We start from the raw sequence: 8,822 nt of genomic DNA on the forward strand, positions 1-8,822 counted from the left end.
AAGCTATTATAGGAAGTTGCAAGAACTTGTAATTTTATGGAAATTTTGTTTATGTTCATGGACTTGTTCTTTAGAATTTCTCATGAAATTAGTCTTTTGAAGACCAATTGTGTGCACAATTTGTTTCCTTAATGATCAGTTGATCATCCGAAATCTGCAATAAAAAAAAACTTGGCATAAAGAACATAAGTGTGTTAAAAAAGAAATGGCCATTCCCTTCCTGATTCTTAGCCAAAATGAAACAAATTAAGTAAAATCAAAAGCGTAATTTTAGTCCAATTCATGATGTTGATAACAATTCATTTTTAATAAATACCCATGAAAACTAAATTACTTCCTGTTTGTGTCAGATGGCTCATGGAATGTACATGGAAAAAAGCTTGGCATTAGAGATTTGTTGTGTCCTTCATATTAGTACGTTATATAAAAGCATACAACAAGAAGAAGTTTTGATTTTAATGCCAAAACAACATAATACTCCAAATATTTGATAAATCAGTCTTCAAATTCGCTTTCAAAGTCTGCCAATGTTCTGTGCCGAGAGCACTTGATGTCGAAACAAGACCTTCTAAGGCACAGATCCCTTAAGACATATAACCACCCACTTCGTTTCCAGAATACCAGCTTGTGCTGCAACATTAATGAAACCCAACACCTCTTCATCCTTAGGAACTGGTACTGAGCAAGTATAGGTTGACTGTGTAGTTGAGCTTTTCCATGGACAAAAAAAAAATCAAATAAATTAAAGTTTGATTTCGACAGCATTATTTTTCTATGCACATGCACATGGAGGCCATGAGGATATCCATTGAAGTAGGTGAAAAACGGAAATAGCGCAGAAGAAACGTGATAATACCAATATCATTTGAGCACAGTCAAACTGTAATGCTCACTGAGCTCCTCAAATGGTGACTTTCCTACAAAATGATATGGTTAATATGGCACGATTTTTAGATTTTGGAACAATAATTTTGAAGACCATGAATTGCCAATCCTTGCCATGCAATCATGGAACTAATGAATAAACGAAGGGATGGAATGAGGGTAATAGCGAAATAAACGTCCGAATCAATAAACGTGTGAGACTTCTTATGTTATCATTCACATAGCCAGCTTTTAATAGTGATGCTTTTCCTGGGAGTTGGAATCTGGCTGAATGAGTAGCGCATGCATCTGCCACCACTTGGCAATATCGATTACTGTTACCTTGGTATTGAAGTAGCAGGGTTGTTTCCTTCCTTCGAACATTTTCGCCAGATTGTTGTCCAACCAGAAGGCACCACTGAAGTATTTTGTGAAATTTGCATGGCAATATTCAGGAGCACCGATAGTGCTCGATCCAAGATCAATTTCCCACAGCTTAGCAATATCATCGCTAACAATAAGGTCAGAATCAATGTAAATGACTCTCTCCACACAGGTTTCCAGGATATCGCCCAGATAAGTCCAGGCATAATTCAGTGGCTGCTCCAAAGCCTACCTGATGGATGTCAATATGAGGCCTTTGACAAGCCCTTCATCGAAATAATCGCTTGCAGCTCGTGCTTGTTACCTGGAATTAGCCTGAAGGAAGAACTGGGATGAGCTACGTAATGAAGAGTATAACGTGCAGTTCATACCAAAATTCCTCTCCATACCATTCAAGATTGAATCTGGCTCCCCATTCCAACTCCTGAGGTTGGGGCTTGATCGGTCAGGGAATGTAATTGATATTTGCATGCAATCATTGAGAATCAGAAAATTGCTCAAATCGAGCCACAAAATCTGCATGCAAAATCGCTCAAATCACTCAAATGGATTCGTGCCAGATTTCTATTTTTGCACGTTAGGGTTGACCAATGACTCTTATCAAGGATTTAGCCATTTCTTTCTGTATGATACAAGTTTTTCGGTCCATCTAATCCAACTAGTGGTTCAAATGGCCTTTATAGTGGTTTAACACTCATTTTTATATGCCAGTTTAGCACATATTTGTCGATTGTAATAACCACTAGTGTTGTTGCGAGGTTTCGAATCACAAGCATGTAGTAGCACAGTATGGTTATAGCACACGTGGCTATTCAATCCGCGGTAGGAATCATCCAAGTAGAGTTGCTGAGTTCATGATACCTTGAATTGAAGCAGACAAGGGAAGTTCCCTCATAAGTCAATCTTGGTGTTTCCAACTAAATATAAATGCAACAAAACATAAATTCATTGAAGCATTACAAATTAGTTCAACACACTCAGTCATTCGATAAATTACAAGTCAACCTATCTGAGTTCCATAAATTTCAAACCAACCCCACTGAAGGAAGAAGTAAATAATATGCGACACTGCCACTCATGCCCATGCTTCAAATACCTTCTTTTCTTCTTGTTGTTGCAGTTGTACCTGAGATCCCATACACCCACATATTAGAATAAATAGAGAATTCTGAAATGACAAATTGGTTTTTTCTCATTGGAAAACATGGGCTAGTGAGCCTAAAATTCAAAGGCTTTTTCAAGACATAGTCTAAAGAAGAATTTTATGCAAATATTGTTGTGGTTGCAGGGGTCGATGTTATTGGAGTTGTTGCAAGAAATATTGTAGCTGCCACAATGAGTTCCATGCAGTTATATGCTAGTATTATTGCTGTTGGCACTAGTTGTTCTATGAGCGTCGTATATGTGGAGCAGTGTCATTGAGTTTGGGTGCTTTGTTTATAAAGAATTGATTCTAAAAGTTTTAGAACTTTTTACAAAAACATTTATTTGTTGCTTGTCTGCTTCAATTTCTTTATAATTGTTTTCAGTTTTAACTTGAAGTTGCGAGACAGAGGATAGAGTAATCATGTAAAACCTCCCTTGTCATGAAATAATTGGTTTCAAAAAGATTAAGAGAAAATATTTGTTTGCAATTAGATCAAGCCAAATGGATTTTTATTGCAAATTTCTTCCTTAAAGACTGACATTGAATTGTTTATATACATATTTGGCTTGTTTGAAGAAATGATCCCAGCACATCAAAGCAGAATATAATGAATATTTTTTACATCATGGAGCTGCAAATTGTGTTCTGTTAGTAGTAAATAAACATATGCAGAGAGTTTTAACATATTGATCAAATCACTAAACTACAGATTTAATTTTTAAATTTAGAATCGAAAATAAATGATTTTTTTTAAAGAAATGATTTTGATTTCTTATAATGTTGTAGTTTCAATGATTTGTGCAAATTTCAAGCAAGAGCTTTTTATTGATTTGTGAAAAATAAATCAATATATTTTTCTGATCTTTCCTAATCGCTTGAAGCACAGGAAGAGAGCATACTAACCTATTGATTTGTTTTTTATTATTTTTGGTAGGTTAGCGTGGATGAAGTGTAAATTTATTCATGAGAAATGATGATGTTTTTTTCAAAGAATAACAAGACTAAAAACTATAGCGAGAACTCGTTTTATTTTTCTAATATATTCTACCTTAACTTGCTTGAAAGATTTTTTTATTTCCTAGGTAAAAGAATGCTTCCAATGAAGCCACCTACGGACTAAGAATTCGGAAATGCTCACATCAAGATTTAAAAATTTTAGCTTATGATTTGCAAACATGTGAGTAACCTGTCTTATTCTTGGAGTTGGAACAAGGTTCTTTTGAAACCAACCTTTGATATTGTCCTTGCTCTGCAAGAAGTACCTGTTCAACATATTCAATTTTCTCATCCATAAATGGATTAGTAAGAAATGGGGGGGTTTTAAAAAGACTAAATTTGAAACTAACTAAGTATGAAAATAAAAAATGCTCAAACTTGAACTTCGTTATGAAGATCTTGTTGTCACCAGGTTTTACAAGTTAGTCCATAAAAAGAAATTGAAATAAAAATAACTTCCTAAGTCTATCTGCAAATGATCCTCCCTGACAACGGCGCTAAAATGTTGGGTCTAAAATGCAGATGCAAATTAGAGTTTCATTTACTATCAATCCGGGTGAGTAAACTTCGAGGATCATCCAATATATATGGGCTTAGAGACAAACTAAACTAAGCTAGGTGAAGAAATGCCAAAGCTCCCTTACAGGAGACCTTTCATTGGGATCTCCAACACCTATTTAGTCATTTAACAAAATGAAATCTAAAGACATTGTGACAAGTGTAACAAATATTAAAGCTCCCTTACAAGAGACTGTTCATTAATATTTCTAATCATCTTAATCAACAAACTATTTAAACTAATGAAATCAAACATTAAATAACAAATAAGATCCATTAAAAGTAACATTAATACTTTCTTATGAAAGGTCATTCGTTAATATTTCAAACATATGAACCGAATGAAATTTACAAACAAACATAAAATGAAAGCTTACCAAAACAAAAGTGTACTTGCTAAACAATGGGAGCCCTTCTAAGGATTCACAAGCACATCAAAAGAGAAGCCAAATGTAGAAGACCAAAGAAGCTCCATTTTATTTATCTTCAATCGCAAATTGCAATTGCAAGTTCTACATCCCAAGAGGTTCTAAAATCTCCATTACAATGATTCCAAATTCTAACTTCTCATTACAAACATACAAGATCCTAAGGTTCTAAATTATAACTTCTCAATTCTAAATTATAAATTCCAAATTACAAATGAAGGAGATAACACTCTTATTTATACAAAAGTTATGATAACAAACTCATAAATGTGGATCCACTATTTCCTCTTCAGATCCACATATCTCTCAACCAATGGTGACACATAACCCTATCCTCCATGATCTTCTCCATGAGGTCCATGATCTTATCCATGAGGTCCATGATATCCTCAAATTCGAATTTGAGAATATAGTGCCACATAAGGGTGGCTTAGAAGCTTCCTTTGTACCTACACATGTCAACAAACTCATTTTAATTGTTAGGTATAAGTATATGGATATTATTTTCTAAAGTTTAACCACAAATTCACTTAAAAATACTAAAAATTAATAATGTTTTGGAAAACACAATGGTAACCCATTTAATGATGAAAGTGAAGCTCATGTGTGACATGGTGCTGGAATAGAGGTGAGAAAATGTGTGAATGGAGTGAAAGTGGATGTATTTTAAGGATAATTCTTAGGCCCAACATATATTTATAGATTCAAATTAATATTAAACAACAAAAAATTACAATCTCAATATTATTTTTTTTACCACTATATTATAGCCCAAAACAACAAAACATAGACTACTTAGACAACTAACTATTCTATGTTCTTGTTTTTAGCTGCAATTTTGTAATACAATTTCCTTTGAGATTGTGGTTTGCTTATTTAAAATGCATTTTTGAATGGATGAATGGATTTAGTACCTAGGAAATCTTTGGAACAATCAAATTATGTACATAATTTGAGCATCCCAAGGGTTTTTGAGGATATTGAATCCATTTATGGATTCAAAAATGTATTTTAAAGTAAAAAAAATCACAATCTCATTCAAAAACATTAAACCAGTTGATTCTTGCGAAAAACTCCAAAACGTAGAATAATTAAACTAATTATTCTATGTTTTGGTTTTTTCGCTATAATATTGCAATATAATTTTTATTGAGATTATGATTTACTATTGAATAAAAAGTATTTTTGAATACATGAATGGATTTAGTACTGTCAAAAATCTTAGGAGTACTCATTACAATTTAAATTTACAATGCAAACAAATCCATAGAAATATATGGCAATAAAAACAAAAAACATAAAATAATAAAGAACAAAAAAAACCAAAACATTAAAAAGTTAAACTATATAAAAATAAAATCTAAATTTGATTATATATACGAAATTAGGTGCTTTTTCAAGAAATCATCAAACCACAAAATCCATTGTTTCATTCATCTCAAGCTATGGCCAATGCTACAATTCAGATAAAATGTTATAAATAAATGTTAAAGAATTGGAATTGAAAGAGAATTAGAGAAAGTGAAAGCAATTTTCCCATCAAACTGGAAAAAAATCAACCTCTTATGAAGCCCAAGAGTAAGTAGCACAATTCTCATTTCATTGAAATCCTACATAACACACACTTCAATTGGACAACAATTGTTGCATGTTTGTAACAACAAGATTATCATTGTTCCTTATTATATTATGCATGCATCTAGCAAAACCCTTACTAACCATAAACCCATTTTCTTTTCTTTTCATTTTTGTTTGTTAGGTTATGTGAGTCCTAATATGATTGACACACCTAACGTGTAGCTTAAGAAGTTGTCAAACACCCAGGGATTGCACACGACTAGGGTCACACCAGGGTCACACCAGCGCTTAGCATGGTTGGATTTTTTCCCATGGAGTTTCAAACCAATGACCTTTACACCATGATGTGCCTTAACACAACACCATGTCGCTCTAAACTCATTCACAAGTGCTGAATTGAATCAAAATTGAACCAAAACGCCTTTTTTCCTATCCATATTTTCCCACTCCACAATGGCTTTAGTTTAGCATGATGCTACCTTAACATATTCACTACTTTTTTAATTTTCTTAGTATTTACTATGGTGATATCCACATTTGTCTTGATGTATTCTTCATCAAACCAAGCTTATTTTTTTTCCAAATTTCTCTTTACTATACAACTTCAAATTTTCTTCTTCATATAGATTTATTTGGGAATGTGTTTTTTTTTCTCTAAATAACTACCTGATTCCCTTACATATGAATAATTGTTGATCATAAATGCTACCAAACATAAAACTTTCCACTAATCTTTAATCATTTAAAAAAACATTTTAATACATTATTCATAAATCTTATTCAACAAATCCTTGCTTAGTTATCCACTCACCATTCAACCACCTTTTGTTATTTTGAGACAATGTCTCATCTTAATTCAACCTCTCTTTCATCTACTTTAAAAATATGCTAGTAATATTACAATGTATAATTAAATATTACATGGAGTAGAAAACATAAAAAAAATTGTTCAACATATAATAAGGGAATTGTTTTTAGTGCAACTTTTTGGATGTTCCCGTGCCTGAATTTAACGGAAACATTTGAGGTGAAATCTTCATTTGTGTTATTTAAACTAGTTTTTGGACTATATATATGGATTCAGCACCCTTTGGCACCTTCGAAAACCCCTAGGGCACTTCAATTGTGCAGGAGTTACCTATCAAACTTGTGATTTCAATAAATTGCTACCTGATTTTAGAGAAAATAGATCAGAAAAACTTCCAAAAAATCACACTAAAAACAACTCATATAATTAGACGAAATTATAAAACAACTCATATAATTAGACAAAGTTATAAGTTGACCACATATAAATGGACATGGGCTTTAACATAAACTTTGATTTGATGGGATGGTCATGTGCCTGCATGATACCTTTTATCATGTGATTGTCTCGGTGAAGGCAAAAGAAAACACATTTTCTACATTGCCTATGATTACAACATTTGGAAAGTGGCATGCGCCGTTCAACGTAATATATTATGATTAGGACTAAACGTCATTTTCATTTTTCGGTGACCGTATTCATCACAAAACAGGCATGATTTGCTATTTGATTATAATTATTTTTAATAGCATAGGAACAAACATGTTTTAAATTTTTAATAATAATTAAAATTTAAAAACTTTTGGAGCAGGAAAATCGAAATAATTTTATATATCAAAGTAAATGATTTGAGAGTAATTATAGAGAAGTCTTCTTCAGGTGAGTAACCAGAGTAGTAGGGAAGTAGGTACACTGAAATTAAACTAAGGAATTTACATTAGAGGAGTGTCCTCCTACCCTAACATTGAAGGATGTTTATAGTTTTCTTGTTTGGTATCTTTATTATTATCCAATTATAATTAGTTAGTTACAAAACATTTTATTACAGTTAAATTTCCTATTTGTCGAGGATTGGTTTTAGATAGACTCGGTTTTAAAGGTGGGTTTGATAGTATTATTGAATTGTGTTTTTAATTTAATTAAAAAGGTAAAATAATTAAGTTTTTAGGTGGGGTTTTTTTTAAATAGTTTTTTTATAATTTTAATTTAAATATTTAGTCTTAAGCGTTAATTTAAGCGGTCTAGAACGAGATGTGAAGTGCTTTGATATTTCTGCTAGTTGTTTCTAATAATGTGTCTGCTTCTCTTCGACTCCCTTGGGTTTTACCATCCACAAAATCTCTTGTTTGCAAAGAAAAATTTCAAGTGGATGGTAGAGATTTGACCTCCATGAAATATGCTAGAATAATCATAATAATATATAAAGGGTTAAGATTTATCTCCAATTTTTATGTTTTTTTAGTTAATTTATCTCAAATAATTAATTAAAGAAAATGTCATATCAACATAGCGTATTGGGCATGTCGTATTGATAAGCCATGGTATTGGCAGTGGTATAGTAAGAAGAGCTATTTATAAATTAAGAATTTCCATGGTAAAGTGGGGGTGAATCTCCATAGTTAATATTACTATTACAATTTTTTTTAAATGTATATATGTTTAGCTCATATATTAATTCTAATAATAATTTAAAATAAATTTATAACTTAGTTAACTTTTACAATTTTTTTTATTTGGCCAATGTGAGATGTACAATAGGGTAAGTGTTTTGATGGAATATTCCGAGAGCAGAACACCTTAGCATATTTCCTCTCCAAGCTTTGGTCCTCCGTTCATCTTGGGTATATACATTTTGATTGTCTAATGCAGGGTTTTGTGACCAGTTTTGGACACTTCATTTTTGCTTGATGCTCTGTCTTCCCTTGATTTGGTGTTGTTTGGGGACTCTGTCTCTTTGATGGTTCTTCTCTTTCATATGCAGTCATATTTCTATGTCTATGTGTCTGTTATATGTTGGATGAGGCTTTTTTCTAGTGCTATCTCATATACATTGTTGCTG

Source organism: Pinus tabuliformis, chromosome 7 (genome assembly GCF_031772625.1).
Source record: "Pinus tabuliformis cultivar Carrire ecotype Pingquan chromosome 7, CPIR1, whole genome shotgun sequence".
NCBI classification, from domain to species: domain Eukaryota; kingdom Viridiplantae; phylum Streptophyta; class Pinopsida; order Pinales; family Pinaceae; genus Pinus; species Pinus tabuliformis.